Consider the following 19,319-nt stretch of genomic DNA (forward strand, 5'->3'; position numbering starts at 1 on the left):
GACTTAAGGATTCGATTCCTAGAGTAAGAAGGAGAATATGACCAGAGAGTACCTGGTCAAATCCCCTCATTTTCCAAGTAAGAAAATCAGGGTCCAGGACTTGTAATGAACTCTCATGGGACCCCTTAGTCAGGGCCTGCTTGACATCCCCTGTGATGGGGTAACCTTCATTATCAGGGTTCTCTTGCCCTAGGCTTTTGGAATCTATGCAAAAACTACAGATTGTTAATGAAATAACATGACAGGAAAACCAAATGCTCCATACATTTCAACTTTTCACTGAGAAATGAAATGCCATCTGACTAATTTCTAACCAAGGCAAATCTTCTCTCTTAGTCACCCCTAACGGAAATGTCAATGTTTTATAAGCACGGTGAGTTGCCAAGGCCCATGGCAGCTTCCCGCATCTGCTCTGCCCTACCAGAGGATCTGGGATCCACTACAGGGTGGAGTGGCTCAGGGCTGTGCCCCAGTGCTTCCTGGGAAAGTAGAGAAAAGCCATGACCTTATGTAGACACCCCCACTTTCTACTAAGGAAAATTTCCTACCATCATTGGTGACATATCTGTCAGTTTATCATTTATATTCATGTCCTGTTTCTTTTCCCCTCTGTTTTCTTGTTTCTACAATAGAGTGGTTGATACTGTGGTCCCTCCAGCCTTGACATTCTATAATTTGCTTTATGGGGGGAGTTCTCAAGCTTTCACAGGCACATGTGATTTGAAGAGCACTTTATTCACTTTACTACCAAGGACAGAAATTAGATGATTATTTCAGCTTCTGTGAGCATCCCATTAACATTGTCTACTGTCCTGAGCAATATAAGCTACCTGCGAATCCTGGAGCTAACGCCTCCTGTTTTCTGAGCACTAAGACTTTGCTAGATCAATATATTCAGAGGGAGAAGAGGATCTGCTCACAGCTGATGATGGGGCTTGTGGCAAAGCAGGATAGCTTGACTACCTGGTCACATGGAGCCTTTTGAGGACTGTCAGTACCACCTACCTAATGCCAAGTCACCCAATGCACTTATTATTTATTTTGTAAATATATACTAAACAACTTTTAGGTAATATGCATCGTGCCAGTTGCCAGAGAAACAGAAATAATTCAAAAATGATCCCCGCCTTTTAGAAATACGGTCTAATGGTGAGATAAGCTTCTACAATGCAGTGATATATGAACATGAATAAAACTGCTTTTCCTTGAGGTGCCCGTAGGAAAGGGTATAACTTACTCCATCTGGGGGCATCAGAAAGGGCTTCTCAGAGGGGACCATGTGAACCCAAGGAAGGTGAGAAACAGTTTGCTAGGTAGAGATAGAAGAAATGATAACATCGGGTAGAGAAGCAGGAGTGAATAAAGATACCGAGTCTGCACTTGGTATTTTTTAGAAATAGTAAGGAATGTATGAGGATTTTATGGTGATATCAGAAAAAAGAGAAGATGCAGAAGAGGAGAGTAGAGATGAGGTTGGAGGGGCAGGTTGGAGTTGAACCGAGAAATCTTTTATACCATGTCAATGGCTTGGACTCCATTCTACATGCAAACGTGGAGATCTGGATTAATGTGGGGTGTGAGCACATGCGCACATGTAACATAATCAGGTCTGATTTCTTTTAGGGAAGGATGAGAGAAGCACGAGAGAACACAGCTCTGGGGAACAGTGCGCATTCTGGTAGTTCCGCTGCTGGTGAATAAAGGGAGGCGAGCTTTGGAAAAGCATTTTGGGGCCAATCAGTGGAAGGTCCTATATTTATACCAAGGAGTTTCCATCAATAGATACAGCTAGGTTATGTTACTCATAGTTTCTCCCTGTGGTTTATATGACAGTTAATAATGGAGCACACGGTGGGAGCCTGGTGGCATTAAGTTGTGTGGATTGAAATAATCTATGCCAAAGATCTGACTTTTCCAGAGAAGGTGAAATCCCTACCTCCTGTACTTGCTTATGGCTAAAGTCACGTCATGCCTCAAGGAGTGCATGGTCAATTTTCTCAGACCACGTGGCTTTGCCGAGCTTCTTGCCTCTCAGAGCCTCCGTTAGCTACTCAGGGCAGGACAGCTGGCCTCATGTCTGGCTCCGTCACTGCTGGAGAGCACTCGACTGCATTCTCGAGCAGCAGGTTACTACAGCTGTGCTCCTGAATGTAACAGGGACAAGAGGCCCAGTGTGAAATTCGGATCTTTGGAGGAAAGAATGCACACACCTATAAATGAATAAACAAAATTCTTCTATCTTCTTCCCATTGGCACCATATCTGAAGGTCCTGACTCAGCATTAGTTGGTCTTAATGCTCATGCTTGTCCACCCCCCTCGGCGGTGACTGATTTCATTGTTGGCTTGTTTTCACAGTGTGAATGTGGGATCTTTGGAGTGCCTGATGCCTTACAAGTTCCATTCAAGGGTGGAAGAGCTAGAACAAGCTCTAACCAGTAGATGACCCAGTGACTCAGGAGGTTAAGCATTTAACTAATTAGTAAAGAAAAATGTGGCAAAGATTTGCAATTCATAAGAATGAAAGAAGAATCACTGGGGCCTGAGTTATGCAAGTGGCTACTTCCTTTTGGGACCATATGGGAATGTCGGGAGAAGAAAGGCTCCCTTTTACCTTTGAGGAATTTTCGGAGCCCCTTTTTTTTGTTGTTGGTAACAGACAAAAGGAATAATTTCAACACTGCAGAAAAATGCCTCATCATTTCCTCTTGTGAAATCTGGGTGCTTGTGAGTGAGGCCATCTTAGGAATGTGGCTCTCCATTCATGATGGCCAATGTCTTTTTTCATTTTTGACCCAAAGCTGCTACCAAGTGGTAGTGCTGGTTAGAGAGAACAGAGCACTTGCCTTCCCCAGGCATCCTGTGACCTATATTTATTCCTGGAAAGCAGGGAAATGGAATAATTAAGAATAATTAAGCCTTTTGTCAGACGGGTTCAAATCTCAGCTTGGCCTCTTCGTAATTATAGGACTGTTCTCTGCGAGCCTCGATTCTCTCATCTCAAAAATGGGGCTGATTACATCTACTTCCCAGGGATTCTAAAGATTAAACAATGGCATGTGAAAAATGATTAATTCAGTATCAGGCACACAGGGTCCATTCAATGTGATGGCTATTATTATTAGCAAAAGTAAGAGAGAGATAGAAAATGCACACGCATTGTTTGTTAATGGCTGTAGCAGAATCTGCTCCATCTGTAAATGGGATTTCTCCAAGGGGGAACTTTGATTTCTATTTGCGTTAGGTGACAATGATAGGTTTAAAAAGTTACCTATATGTGCGATGATTTCTAAGTTTGGAGAAAGATGGTATTTTGATACTTTATTTTTAGATTTGTTTTATTTAGTTTTTATTTTCCCTGCCTTATTTCAGAAAAGAATTTCAAAATAACTTATAAACCTACAACTAAAGCAAGGTAAACTAAATTACAATTATTTTTTCACTTGTAATCTTTTTTTTTTAACCTATAATCTTAGCAGCATTTTAAAAAGTCACATAATTCCCAGATAACATAGAGGAGCCGCTCAATAAGTGTGTATTGAATTTAATTGAAAGGAGAAGGAGAAAGATAAAAAATTCCAATAAATGTTTCCCTTTGAGAACTTCTTTCTTTCTTTGTTAACATATATTTCTTAAATGTGACCAAGATATGAATTTGAACTCAGAAATAACCAGGTTTCTTTTTACTATTTAATGCTCACATTAATTCACTTCAAAATTACTTTTGACCATTTAATTGTTTTGAATAGGTACTGAGTAGACACGGTTCATAATTGGAAAGACAAAAACATCTGCAGGAATTCTTCTCCAGTGCTGTTCTTCGGCCACTCACTTCTCTTAACTGCTGGCCACCTATGTCATCAATTTCCGGTTTTAATCTACTGCTGAAGTGTGTAAAAGAAAACGAGTCAAGATTGGCATGTAGAGCAATGACCACTGCTTGGCTTTTGAGGTTAGAGATGTGTGAGTCCAACCATGGAGTCTTCTACTTAGCAGCTTCAGGTCTTTGGGCAAGTGGTTTAACATCTCTAACATTTACTTTCTAACTCTGTGAATGAATATACAGAATTCTTGCAGGGGGGGTTTGAGGTCTAAATGACAGGATATGTGCAAAGTACTGGCACATAGTAAGTGCTCAGTAAATAACACAGTCCTTCATCTTCTGTGTATTTTAGTTTTTGGATCTGAAGCTTCTTTGATTTTTAGTGGCTTAAATATTTATTTAAAACTTTCAGACTGTGCATTTGAAAAATGAAGGAAATATAGAAACATTTCTTCATCCTCCAATCTCCAATCTGCTGTGTGAATGTCGATGCATTCATTTAGGATCCGTAGATTGGGGACCTTCTGCATAGTCTTCACTGTTAGGAGCTCTCCACCCGCTGACACTGCATCCTTCGTATTCTTACCCACTTAACTCCAGTGCCATTGACTTTAGAAAATTTCTCACTTGCCAAATGGAGCAGGAATTAGATTTTCTTCGATTTAAGCCTGCCTTTTCCCTACAAATGTAATGGACTCTGCAGTGTGGTGGTTACGTGTGTTAGCTTTGGAGACATGCAGACCTTGGCTGGAATCTGGACTTTGTCACTTTCTAGCTAACTAATTTTAGGCATCTAGCTTACCACATCTAAACTTTCATTTTATCATCTGGAAAATTAAGCTAGAAACATCTCCAATCTCTTCATTCTTTGCTTTCAGAGATAGAACGGTGAGGGGTGGTTGTGAAGAAAGGTGGGATTCAGACATTTACACATTCTATACTGTTCTGTACCGGCGTCTCGATGTCACCAACACCCTTTAAAGTGACTTCTTGTCTCAGTGGCATTTCTCAGTGTTCTAGCTGATTGTTTAGAAGTCATACAAAACCATTTTCCCCACTTCTAGGTCCTCCTTTCATCTCTGCTCAGATGGCGTTAAGACTTAATCTGTGGGGGGCAGGGGGAGGAGCTAATACACTGATCCCATCGACTAGATGATTTAGGTCTCAAAGTGATTTATGAATGAGTGCTACTCATTTTGACTTCTCTCTTGGAGGAAAATTTCTTGGACTTTGCCACATCTTCACTGCACCCCCTCCTGCCTCCCCCTCTCACTAGATATCCAGGTTTAAGGAAACGTACTAAGAGAGAAATCAATTAGTCCTTTTAGTTCTCTCACAGTGTGATTCCTGGGAATTACTGATTCACCAAATTAATTTTGGTCAGGTATATATTTAGCACTCAATCCATCGATTCCCCAAAACTCCTTGACATTCAGGATTGAGATTCCCAATGAATACACCAGAATACAAACATGGCAAGTTGGCAGAGAATTCTATGGATCTGCTCTAGGGTACATGAAAAGCCCTTGATTGCAGCCCCGATCTACCATTTACATAGTAAATTCTCTATAATCATCTGCTTTGCTCAGGTTGGTGATTTTAGTTCCTCATCTGAATGATTGAACATGTCTAATTCCTATTTTAATCACATTACCTGGACGAGCAAAAGTAGCTCTAGACTGATTTATGCATTCTAGCCGCCAAGGAAAAACTCAATCAACATGATGCTTAGCTTGTTTGGAGGGCAGCTACGAGCCATAGGCACTGGTGTTCTGTGGACTGTGAGATATTTTATGTTCTGATAAGGGATAAAAATTCCTGTCTCAAATGGCTCCCCTTCACACGGAGATCTTGCAACAATAACACTACTGATTCACACATTAATCTTAAGTATCCAGGGAGCCCTAAAACATTGTAGCCCACTAGCAAGAACTATGGTAATTGCCACGTAAATCCCCTCTGTAACGAGGCTCTTATTATGACCAGCCAGCCAAGGCTCGCCCTTAAATCGCCCCCATGGAACACAGCCTTGTGGAAACACTATCACCTACACATACCTCTGCTTTTTTTCATTAACCTGTTATCCTCTTTACAAATAGGGCTCTTCACCCACTCCCTCCTTCCAGATTAGTAATGCCCTGTTAAGTAAACGAACATGAAATTTCAAAGGGAAACAAGAGCAATAATCGTTACAGGCTGTCATGTCAGCATTGCGAAAAAGCTCACGATTCACTGACAAAAGTCCATGCTGCTCTTTGAAGGCATTCAGACGTCAGAGCTGGATAAATGTGTAACTTCCAGGCCAGGCTCCACTCTGCTCCAACAGTACGTCCTGCACGCTGGGAAAGGTGCCAGCAATGAACTTCGGGCTTCATGAGCCATCTGGAGCAGTCAATGATAACACTGACTTTGAAGTTGGATTGACCTGGCCACCCCTGCCAATACCCAAGCTTGGGTAAGTTATTCATTTCTTTATCCATTCAATCAGGTCAAAAATAATTTGTGACATAGACTTACTAGGCACTATCTTTATAAACAATGTAAAACAAAACAAAACAAAACAAAACAAAACAAAACAAAAAACCCCCAAACCCTAGAAAGATGACTCAGAAAGAAAGTAACTTAACCAGACTTGGAAGGTCAAGGAGAGCTTCTTGGAAGCAACAATATCTAAGAGATGACATGGAGAGTAAAGTGTCAGTCCCAGTTTTCTCATCTATGAAATGGGCAGGATGGTACCTACCATCGCGAAAGGAGTTATAACATTAAATTAGATGATTTTCCAAAAATGCACAATTGCAACGAACTCAGATTTGGCATTTGATAAATCTTACCAATGTTTTACACGGTTATAACAATTATGTTTTTCATTTTACATAATTTGAGAAAGCCATAAAATATTAAAAAGGAAGACAATAAAAGCTATTCATAGCCCGCACCTTAACAATGTTTACTTTCCATTAACATTTAAACATATTTCCTTCAAAACTTTTTTGTTTCTTTGTATACTTTGATTGCTGGGGTCATCCTTTTTAGGTATTTTAGACACTTACTATTTTAAAGTTAACTGTATATCACAAGTATTTTCCCACACCATCAAATAATCATTTTAAACATTATTTTCAGTGGCTATGTATTACATTATACAAACTTATAATTTAAACATTTACCTACTTCTCTGTTCATTTAGGCTGTTTTTAATTTATAGCCATTAGAATTGCTTTTTTGACTATTATAAATCATACTTAAATGAACATCTTTGTGCCTCTTTTTGATTATTTCCTTAGGCTCACTTCCCAGAATTAGAATGACTGGGTCAGAGGCTATGAATACTTTTAAGGCTCTGCAGTCATATTGCCAAAGTGTCTTCCCAAGAGGTTATAACAGTTTACATCCTGCCTGGGAGTGAATTAACTGGCCTGTCTTCACATACACTAGCCAGCTAAATCGAAGTTACTATTACTGTTGTTCTTATTGCCATGTGCCATTAGGTCCTCAGGGGCATATCAGGTTTTCAAAATTCAATGTAGATTATTTTTTTTTGCATGCCTTTAAATTTAAAAGTAGTACTTGCACTTTCTAAGTACTGGAAAAATAGAGGAAAACAAATAAACAAAAGAAAACAAAAGCATAAGCAATCTCACTTATCAGAGATAAACACTCTCAAACCAATGTCTTTTTATGGGTTCCCAATAGAGGGAAGTGTTCTTTTTCATAACTATTTAATGCTGTATGTCCCTTTTTTCATTTACATTTCTGCATGTCATTAACACTCTTTTTAAAATGTCATTTTAAACAATTGCCTACATACCCATCGCTCCGATAGATCAATTTCAGGGGTTTCTCAACCTTTGCACATTTGGGCCAGATAATTCTTTGTTGGTGGAGGGTTGTCCTGTGCACTGTACAATGTTTAGCAACGTCCATGGCTTCCACCCACTAGGAGTCAGTAATATCCTCCTATCTACCCCAGACTCATGACAACAAGAAATATCTCCAGACATTGCCAAATGTCCTCTGGGAGGCAAACTTACCACAGGCTGAGAGCCAAGGGACTATACCCCCCACGCTGGGCTTCTGGAGTCGCTGTACTTAACCTACACTTAAACGTCCCTGGCATGGCAATTATACAACCAGATAACATGGCGCCTATACAACCAGATGACATGGCCCCTTCCAGTTCTGGGCAGCCGTGACCAAAAAGTTCTCCCTTATGGGAATTTGAGTCTTCCTAAACTTTTTAGTCACTACCTTAGCTTTTAATTAAAAAAGAAAAAAAATATATATATATATAAAGAACTATTTTGTCTTTCGTACATATCTTTCAGAATTAGGAGACCGCTAACATCTTTAAGTTTAAAGGACCTTTTCGTATTTTCCCCCATTAACCAGACATCCCTTCAGTCCCCTCCCAACATTGTTGCCATCTACTAAATGTGTCTCTAAGAGCAGAACAGAGCAAAGCAGGGCTTTCTGTTCCCGCCTCTATCTCACTCTACAGACTATGAGTCATCGTATGCGACTGCCTTTATTCAACCATTTTTGATCTACTCAAATGGAAATTTCACATTCTAAAACCTAATATATTTCTATGTATTCAAACATTGACTTGACCCTTTTGGAGACTGTACCACATCCATGACTCATGCTTCATTTTCTTTGAACTGAAGACTCTAAAACTTTGTTCACAAATCCCCCACCTTGGCTTGTTTGATTAAGCTAGAGAGAGTCACCTGGCACATTACTAATGCCCATGTGTCCCACAGAAACTAGAGAGATAATTATAGAAATGTAGAGTGATGGAGTAGGAAAGGATGGAAGAAATGATTCGATTCCAAATCCTCCTTTCAGAGAGAGGAGAACCAGGACTCAGATAAAATATTTGCCCAAGTTTCACAGATACTAACTCTTGGTAAGATTTCATCTAGAAGCCGAATTCTCAGACTGCTGATCTGTCCAAGGACACCAAGAGGAACAACAAAGTGGGTTTTACATATACAGAGATATGAAATATGAAGATGAAATAACAGGCACAACCTATAATAGCCTGCAAAGATTCAGAACTGATGAGAAGCTCAGGCAATTAGCTACTACTGTTTTGATGACAGCGGCCAAAGACAACAAAATATATTTAACTAAGTGAATCTGAATGGGAAAGAAATAGGTCAATTGAGTACCGCTACTTATACGTGTGTGGGTTTTCCCTTCAATGCCACCACTTTAAATTCATCTCATTAATTGACTCCAGGGGTTTTGGACTGACGCGGTTATTGCCACTTTAGATCTCTGAGTAAATTAATCTGTCACACGAGCCCTCTCTATTTCTGCATCTCTCCACCTTCTCTGTCTTTCTCAGGCTGGCCAAGGCTCTACTCCACTAGAAAGAGAAAACAATTTCCAAAATGAGTATGTGATGAACTTAACCAAAAATGTTATCTCCACCATCAATTTTTTTAAAATAATAATTTAAAAAAATCCTCACTATTTTGCTTCGAGTTTCAGTTTCCCCAGCCCTTATTGAGTTCAATAAATGGACAATATAAATAAACAATGTGGATATTTCACAAGACACTTGTGATCACCCAGGCACTTATCTCTACTTCCCTACAGCCTTTTCCTTGTCAACTCATAAACTCCAAATGTGCTTTGTGACTCAGCATACCTGTGACTATAACTATATGGCTCTTTACAGATATCAACAGGATGTTTGACTTAGGTTAGCCATAAATAAATACTGATATCCCTAATCCTAAAAATCATAAGTAAGATAAAAATAAATATTCTGACCTTGCGGTGAGTGAGTAATTGGACATGAATTACATTTGTCTTTTTGATAATGATGCAAAGCAGAATGGCAGAGTGAAGGAACATCCTGTATTTATGTGCTTCCACTACAATGGGTAATTAAGTAGAGTTGAATAGTTTAAGGTCAAACTGTGGTCCTGCTTGCTTTCAATAGCACAGCTGAAGCTGAAGAGGGAAACAGCAGTGCCCCTCCATCCAGAGGATGTTTAGGAGCTTAAATTATGCTAAAATCCTGGCTCTGTCTAACCCAGTGGCTTGTCCTGGACTCAAATGAGATGAAATATGAACACGTTATAACCGTAAGAGACACATATGTGGTAGAAATTAATATTATCGCTTCCCTCAACATAAGTGAAATTTCTAATTCCGTTTCTTTGGTTAAATGGTCCCTAAGAGTTTGAAGGGGTTCCTAACTCTTAAAAGATATGATGAAGACTATTGGCTCACTTCCCGGTGGAAAAACACACATGTGCATGTGCACACACGCACATACACGTGCACTCACACACTCTTGTATAATACTCAGAAGGTTGTTAGAACTTTGGCAAACCTCTCCATTCTGGGGCTCCGTGAGACCTAGATAATGAACGCTTGACCCAAGGTGTTTGGGGGCAACAAACCATCTTAACACAGGACCTAGTGCAAAAAACTTTAGATTCATTGTCCTTTATCAAATGTGTCAGTATTTCCTAGTACTATCCTATCTAAAAACTAAGGCAGAGAAAAGTCTTACACCTTGCCCAAGGTCAGGGCCGTCTCATGGCCGTGTGATTTGTACAATGGCACAGGGCCCTGCACTTAGAAGGAGCCACACTTGGTTAGTGCTCTATCTCCATTGACTTGGTTTTTGAATGGCAGACCCTGCGTTTTCACTCTGCGCTGGGCCATGCAGCCATGGAGCTGGTCCCTCCCTGGGCCACAGGCACTTGTCTTGTGGGTAGAGATTCCATCTCTCCCCTCCCCTGCTTCCCCTACCCCGGCCTTCTCCAGCACATCCTCACCTCCTACCCTTTATTTCCCTCCATCATACTCCTCCTCATTTTACCTACAAACTTGATACATTTACTTTTTGATTCTCTATTCAGCTCCATGAAGGCAGAGATTTGATCTCTGCTGTACCCCATGCCCCGTGCAGTGTCTGCCACATGGCCAGTCCTTCACAAAAACGTGTTGAATGATTGAATGAATGAACGAATTCGACCCAGGTGCCTTGAGGAGAGAGCATACTTAACATTTAACCAGTTAACACACTTTCCTAAACCATGTGCCTTAACGCAGCACCACCCTGCACACTGAGAAAATTCAGAATTCTCTGAGGGTCGATCTACAGACATGACTCTACTGAAATACAAAACTATATTTTTGACTGGAGGAAAAATAGGACACAGTTTGATTAAAAATAAGCTTAAATTCTGCCGTCACGCTACATTATTAGAATAATAGGAAGAAAAAAAAAAACCTTAACACTTCTTGAATAACCTACTCTGTGCTAGGAGTAGGAGTTAGGCACTAAAACTTATTCACCTCACATAATATAACTATCCCTCAACTCACTTGGGGAAGTTTTATTATCTCCAGCTATGGAAAAGGAAACTGAGGCCCAGAGGTGACCACTCCTTCACCCCAGCTTCCTCAGCCAACGCGAGGTGAAGGTGTACATTAGACATCAGCAGTGATGGTTGTTGTTTTTAAAATGTATCAATTTTTTATAACTTGTGAAGCTCACATCTTCCAAGAAATAAAATAGAGTATTTCTTATTTATGGGGATATTCAGGTTCGGGAGCCCGTTTTCTTCCCATGGGCTAGTTGCTCTTTTGCTGGATTTTATTTTCTTTGGTTTGAGTCAGGGAAAGGGGACGGGGAGGCAAGATGGCCCCGCCCTCCCCCCAGTTATCGAGTTCGGGTTTCCATTCCCAGGCTCTGTGCTAGCTGCTTGTGGGGAACACAGAGGTGAATCAGACACTACCCTGTTCTCAAGCTCACTGCTTCCTGTTGGCCACAAAACCTTCAGTCGTTCTGTAAACATCCTCTTAGTGCCATGCCGTGCCCAGCTCAGGGCTAAGTGACAAATGGCACATCACCCTTTTCCTCACGGAGCACCCCGTCTGGTAGACGAGTCCCTGGCTTCCGATGACCATACTGGTCGACATGCAGAAACGAGGCTGTGACTGGCATGAGAAAACCAGCGGGGCCGGTCCTCCTCCCGCTGTATTCCCAGCGCCCGGCTCGGTCCCTGGCACGCGCCAGATGCTCAGTAAACATCTGTTACAGCACTGATGTTCTGCAGTGCGCCGAATGCGCCTCCCCCGGCTGGGGGAGGCGACACTGGAGAAAGAGGTGATACCAGAGAGGTGATATTTGAGCTTCTCTTAATTAAAGATACTGGCGAGGAAAGGGACATCTGAGGAGAAAGGATCATCATAAACAAAAGACTAGCGGTTCTAACGTGTGTGCGGGGCAGGGCTGGCGGTTACCGGGGCAGTTCAGGGAGAGAAGGAGGGGAAGGGTGTGAGGACCTGGTGTGCATGGCTAGTGTGCAAAGACACGAGTTTGAGCCAGAACTAAGTCAGTGGCACTGAAGATAAAGGAGCAGATAGACACAGTCACAGGAATGTAGACTCATCTTATCGCGACAACTCAGAATAGGGGTATTACTATCTCCACTTTACAGATGAAGAAATGGAAGGTTATGGAGGATTAGTGACTTTTCCTAGGTCACAAACTTAATCAGTTTCACAGCCAACATCGGAGCCTAATTGATCTGACCCTAGCTCAGTATCTGGGAAAAATGCAAAAGACAAAATGGGCAGGAGCTGATCAGTTTGAACATGGATTCCAAAGGATGATCCTACAGGCTTGATCTTGTCCGTAGACCTGACTTCTGGGGCTGGCACATTGTTGAAATATTTTGAATCTGAATGCCTGCACCACAGACCACACTGCTCCCTATTGTCCACAAGGCCTCGTCTCATTCATGTGACCTGCCTGCTCGAGTAAAGGCAACTAGCTGTCAGAGAGTGGCCCAAAGTGGAGGAGGGGGCGGGTCTTAAAGAGGCAGAACACATTAAAACTCATTTTGACTATATTCCCTAAGCTGTACTTTATATCCCCGACTAGTGACTATTTGGTAACTACCAATTTGTACTTCTTAATCCCTTCACTTCTTTCACTCAGCTCCCCAAGAGAAAAAAAAAAAACAAAATAAAACTCATTTTGAGATAATAAGAAAATGTCAGTAAAGGGTTTGGAGTTGAAATGAGATAGAGAAGCAAAAAGCAAATAAAGGGTTAATTCGAAATGGATATTTAGGACCTTTTTTGGGGAAAGAAACAGGAAGCCAGGGGCTTTGTATTCAGTCCAGACGTGAGAGGGGCAGGAAGAGGGAAGGAACCTTCACAGAGATAATGGGTTCCATTCTCTGCAGGGAGATTTGGAGGGTGCAGGAAAGGAGGGGGCTGTGATCTTTCAGCATTCCCTCCTGCTGTAGTCATCCGTGTGAGCGAAGGATGAGGAGGCTGAGCCACCTGACAACCATGTTTGTACAGTTCCTCACATGCCTGAGATATTCTGGTTTTTATCAAATTAGCAATGATTAACAAAGTGGTAATCTTCAGTGTCGGGGTGGTGATAGAGAAAGGGGCAGTTTCATACAGAGCTCTCATACAGAGAGTAAGTTGGCTCCCAGAGATGAGACCAAAAACTGGCCATATTTTCTAAAAATATTTTTTTAAACTTCCACTTCTAGAAATCTATCCTACGAAAATAACCTGAATCGCAGACAAAAATGGAATGTCTGGCCATCCCGAAATTTATTGCACTTTGCTTTATCGTGCTTCACCTATGTTGTGATTTTTACGAACTGAAGGAAAGGCCCTCCAGAAGCACAAAAATTGTGACCCACTTTATTGTGATACTTGCTCTGTTGTGGTGTCTAGAACCCAACCCGCCATACCTCCCAGGTGCACCTGCATACAGAAGGTCATCACAGTATATGAAACTGTAAGAGACCGTGAAACATCCAGATGCGCAGTGGTCAGCAAATCTGGGCATATTCACGAAATGAATAATATACACCTGTCGAATGTAGGATATTGTGTAAAGAATGTTCGATACCTTGAGAAAGTATTTTATGATACAAGATAAAGTGAAAAATGCAGGATATGCAGTTGTACACATGATGTGATATTCATAGAAAAAAAAATTCTAAATTTCATCTGCCAGGGGTCGGCAAACGCAGCCCGTGGACCGAATCCTTCCTGCTGCCTGTTTTTGTGAATAACTGAAATGCTGCCTCACTCATTCTTTATGTGTCACTGCTGGCTGTTTGGTGCTATCATGGCAGAATCGAGTAGTTGTGATGGAGCCCAGAGGTCCTCGAAGCCTAAAATATTTACCATCTAGTTCTTTAAAATGTGCTGACTCCTGTTGTACACTACAGGGTTAATGACTTTTGTAATTGTAGAATTATATTTTTGAAAGAGTGTCATTATATTTAGCTTTTATTTTCACAACAGGCAGGTATTGTTTTTATAATGTGTAAAAAAAGAGTATTTAAAATATCTGGCTACGAATGAGAACAGAGCACCCATATGATTTTTCTCTGTGCTGTGTTCGGCTATGCAAAGCGAGGCAGTTTTGCTTATGTTGCTCTGAGTATTAGAAACTCCCACAGCTAAGCCCCAAGGGTGATGATCTGTTCCACATTTGTAGTACACCCTTCAAAGGTATGTGTGTGGAGGGGAAGCTTGTGTTTTCCATGGCCGTAGGCTTGGCTACGGTGCAGATTTTCTGTACGACCCAGATTTTAATCAGCAAGCTGATGAGTTGAGAAGGTATGTGTGATAATGGGAAGAGAATCCTTCCCGTCAGAGCTGGCAGCCTGGTCCCTGGAGCTGACCTCCGGACGGAGGGGGAAGCCTGAACACCTCTGGGTGCCGGTTGCCTGGTCTCCGAAATCAACATAATAACCCATCACCAGCTGCTACCAGTCAGAAAGTTGGCTCAGACGTCCTCTTGACTTTTCGTCCAATTTTCAACTCTGCAGTTCCATGATTCATCAGTAATAACTGATCAGTGCACAGCACTGAGGATCTCGCTCATTCATCTTCCAGAATTAGTGGGATGCAGGGGTGGCAGTCAATCCGCAGGAGAGAAGAGACTCTCCCCTGTGACACTCTCACACATCACCTGATGTTACCTGGTGACCTCTGAGTACTGGATCCCCACGTGGGATGGTACCCACTGCTTCTCCCTGCTCCCCAACCCACGTTTCCTCTAGTGGGTTTGATGTTGTACGCTAAATGCCCCATAATGTGTGCTACTTCGTGCATTATTCGAAGAAATATGATGTCCGTGGGAAAGAGGCACATCTCTGCTATGCTTCAGCCACCAAGAAAATATACTAAAATAGCTAAAAAGGCAGTTCGCTGGAAGAAAAATTCAAATAGATATTTTTCTTTTAGTTCATAGTTCTGGTTTCTGTTTTCAATGGGGATTTCTCGGGGGAAAACATTCAAGCTGAGAGCTGGACATTTTGAGACACAGAGGTGAGGACACCCACGTACCTTCGCTGATGTCACAATTTCCCAGCCAGGTTCAGGCACCATCCCTGGTATGCAGAGACTTTTTTCAGCATACCACCTGGCGTGATGTGGGACAAAGGGCACACGTTTTCATTTACAAGAAAAGTAAGCTCTGAAGATCTAATGTACATTGCGGTGACTATAGTTAATAACAAGGTATTGTATACTTGATAGTTGTTGAGAGTGGACCTTAAATGTTCTTACACACACACACACACACACACACACATACACACACATGAGGGTTACCTAGTTAACTATGTGAAGCGATAGAGGCGTTAATTATCTTGATCTTGGTAATCATTCTACAATGTATATGTATATCTAATCATCAGGTTGTACACTTAAAACAAAACAAAAAAAACAAAGTACCACGTACAGATTACTACTTTGTAAGTATGAAATATAGCAAATAAAAAAGGTGATGGCTGGATAACATTTATAGAGAAAAGGAAAAAAAGTATCTTAAACATCCCCTCTACTGGATAGCTTAAACTTTCTTCCTCCAAATAAATATGTTCAGATGGTGACTTCCGAGTCCATGACTCTGTGTACCTAGAATTTGTCTTCTGAGATCCCTTGGTAACTAGAATGGGAAGATCGTATCTGCAGTTCCGTTTTACGGGTCATGGTAAGTGGGTGAAGGCAATCACATTTTCGATCAAATGTAAATAGCTGGGAAAGGTTCTCCACCTCCCCCCCACTCTGTAACTATCACCTTGTAACTTATACATGGTTCCATCTGGACCACTGTGATGCTGATGCTCTTGCAGAAAACACATCAGACGGACCATAGGTGCCATGTTCTAAGGTCAAACCTGAGCCACACAGGAAAACGTGCCTCATGACTTGGAAGCGCTGATCCGATTTGACTCATCACGATAATCACGAACTTGTTCACATTTGCAACTCTAAATCACCAGGCCGTCTCAACTCCCAAGCACATGCAAAGATCGAGGCCCTCTTCGGCATTGAGGAGATGGCCATGCAAGTTCTGATTGACTCTTTCTAGCCTCGTTTCCATCCACATCCTTTCGCCACCACCCAGCCCCACTGGGAGGTGGGGGGCGGGGTGGCATTCACCCCACGACTTTGCCATCAGAGTCTCAGAACACAGCAGGAACTTTTATAATTTCGAGGTGTTCCGTACATGCCGTCTCTTCTGCCTAGAAGGCCTTCGCTTATCTTTTTTCACTGAAAGCTTCTATTCGGGTATTTCTCCCTCTACTTCTATGATCCTTGAGATGGTTCTATTCCATTTTAATCATTTCTCTTTCGTAGTACAGAAGTGACTTCCAGTTTTGGAGTCAGACGAAATTTAAATTTCGACCCCCTTATCAGTCGCTTGACTGATTTGGGGCAAGTTATGTAACCATTTCCACCTTTAGTTCTTCATATTTAAGGCAGATCTAATGAGAATACCTACCACACAGGGCTGTGGTGGGAACTAAATGAGGCAGAGAAACTTAAGGCCTCACGTGGTGTTTAGAACAGAAGAAGAAAACGATGCAGCTAGTTGTTGACAATAGAGAAATCACTGTATCTCGGTGAGCTTCGGAAGGGAAATAATTCTGTCCTATTTATCGCTGAGCCTTGAGCTCCTAACCAAGCCTGACATATACTTACTGAGGATGGAATGCTTGAGGCATAAATGAAATGAGGTCACTTAAGGAAATTATAAACCACCCCTAAGCAAGGAAAAATCCGTATTGTAATGATTGTGGATCGTTCAGGCTGTTGGAGTCCAAGCAGAGTAGTGCCTGGCACGGGAAAGAGAGTGTGTATGTGGCTTGCTCTCCTAAATTTGGCAAGTCATCTGGGGGAGTGATAAGTATTTTGGGGCCTTGTTTGGGTAGCCATCCACAATTTTGTCTGTCTGTAGGAAGGCTCACTGGAACATTTTATGATATCAGATCATTAGTTTTATGTTCTACTGTGTATTTTATTTTAATGAAACTATAAGTGTCTGATATTGTTTTTATAGATAAATCTTATTAATACCAGGACCTGAATATATATATACTTGGGTAGGAAGATGAGCCTGGGTAGGCTTCATCTACAAAGGCCTTATTTTCCCCACGATGAGGGGCAGATCAGACCACATCAATGTCAGTGTCAAGCTCATAAGAGGAGCACCCTCTTTTGGCCAATTGAGGGATCTGTGTGTGAGATGCCTGGGGTACAGAAGGGGAGGAGGGACTTACTGGAGGAGGGGGCCGTCAGTGAAGTAGGGGGCCAGTCTCTGTAAGCATGAGCTGGCCGCAGCCCGTCTTGCTGACTCCAGCCTCCGTCTCCCATCCAGACCATCTCTTTTTTTCCTTCCCACCCTCTCTTAAAATACCTGTAGAATATGAATTAGAGGAATTCCTCCCTACTTCTCTTTCACCATTATCAGCAGATGATTTTATGACAGCACTTAACGGTTTATTAAATACCACTGTGCTAAACACTGGATGGACAAAATGAACAAACCAGGGGTGTTTCCAACTTCTGCACAACTTACAGACTGTAAGCTATAAGCCTATGCTCATCTGATGCTCACAGCAACTACTTTCAAGATAAGAGTTATTACATCCTTTTGACAGATGAGGAAACTGATTCTATTTAGTGGGAGAAGAGCTGAACTTCCAGGTTACGGGTTTCTTCTGTGCTATGCCTTAGGCCACACGAGAAGATAAGACAGGAGAAGAACAAAAGTGAAAAAGTAAGAGAGAAAATATTAAGTCTACTGGCTTCTTCTTCAAGTTGTTTACAGAAGTGAGGGAGAGGAATGGAGGATGGAAAAGGAAGATGGATTTATGTCCCTGACTCCAGATTTCCCCCTGCATCCCCTTGGCTTTAAAATGCCTGGTCATTTTTTGGCCACCTTTCAAACTCTAGGAAACACGCTGGAATTCCAAGCTGGGAGGGGTTTCCTTTGCAGGTCTGGCTATTGTAACTTTACGAGAAGCTATTCAATGCTTCCTCTTACCAGGTACAAAACACGGTTTTCTGAATGAATGTCATATTCATTACACAGTTAACCCTTCACCTTTCTGACTCATACTTTTTCTGTTATTACTCAGCTTTTAGAGTAAGATAAAACCCAGAACAGCTTTTATGTGCACCCACACACACTCCTACACACATACACATACAAACACACATCATACATACCCACATCATTACAGGCAACCACTAAGAAACGCATGCACACACAAGCACACATGTACACAGAATCAAATACATACCTACGCACATTCACTATACATGTAAACACCCTCACACGTGTGTGTGTGCGCACACACAAACACACACATGGGCGTGGCACTGACTTTGTGCTCTTCAAGGAGGAAGAAAATAGAAAGACCCAAAATACTGAGTCCCAGGGTTGAACACACAAGAACCTATCAGTCCAATGTGTTTGGGGCTGTTTTCCCTTTTAAGAGAAACAAGATATCATCGCTACTGTTGCCCGCTGCGCTCTGCCTTCCTATCCCTCCCATCGCTAGGGAGCGGGGCTCATCCTTACCTCAAAGGAATGATACTGTTCTTTTTCTTTTATCCAAGATAAAGTCATAGGCATTACTGAATAAGGGAGAAATGAACTTCTGAACTCCATTTCCTGATTTAACATGCCTGGTTTACGGCGGGCGCTGAGTAAATAGTAGTTGCGTGAAAGAATTAACAAAGATTATTCGTATTTCATTAGAGTGAAATGAGATACGTAAGAGCATTTGGCCCTTTATGTTTCAGCTGAGGACCAGAGACCGAGGGTGAGGGGATGGGGAGGCCACACTGTTAACGGCGAGTACTGTGACCCAAGCCGTGATCTTCGGTACCCAGGGACCTCGCTGGATGAAAGCCACTGTCCGGAGCTATCCCCCTCGTTAATAGTCAAGCAAGAAGCCAGTAAGGAAATTCAAGGAGAAACACACAGTTATGTCAAAACTACTTATTTGTATGTTCGATTTTATTCCAAACTTTCTCAAAGTTCATATCTTCACTGCTATTTTCTCTAAATCTTACACAATCTATCCAGGAACAATGCATTTTTTATCCTTCTTTAAATTTTTATTCATTCATTCATTCATTCATTTATTCACTCATTCATACCTTTTCTTTATAAAA

The 19,319-nt window shown here is 41.7% G+C and overlaps 1 long non-coding RNA gene across 1 annotated transcript; it reads left to right on the forward strand.

Moving 5' to 3' along the window:
• The first annotated feature begins 5,681 nt into the window (after positions 1–5,681).
• On the forward strand, positions 5,682–19,022 carry LOC120595447 (uncharacterized). Its single transcript, XR_005650828.1, has 3 exons — positions 5,682–6,276; positions 17,795–17,913; positions 18,945–19,022. It is a non-coding gene; the product is annotated as an uncharacterized LOC120595447 (long non-coding RNA).
• Positions 19,023–19,319: the final 297 nt, after the last annotated feature.

This window comes from Pteropus medius, unplaced genomic scaffold, assembly GCF_902729225.1.
Source record: "Pteropus medius unplaced genomic scaffold, Ma_sr-lr_union100, whole genome shotgun sequence".
Taxonomy (NCBI): domain Eukaryota; kingdom Metazoa; phylum Chordata; class Mammalia; order Chiroptera; family Pteropodidae; genus Pteropus; species Pteropus medius.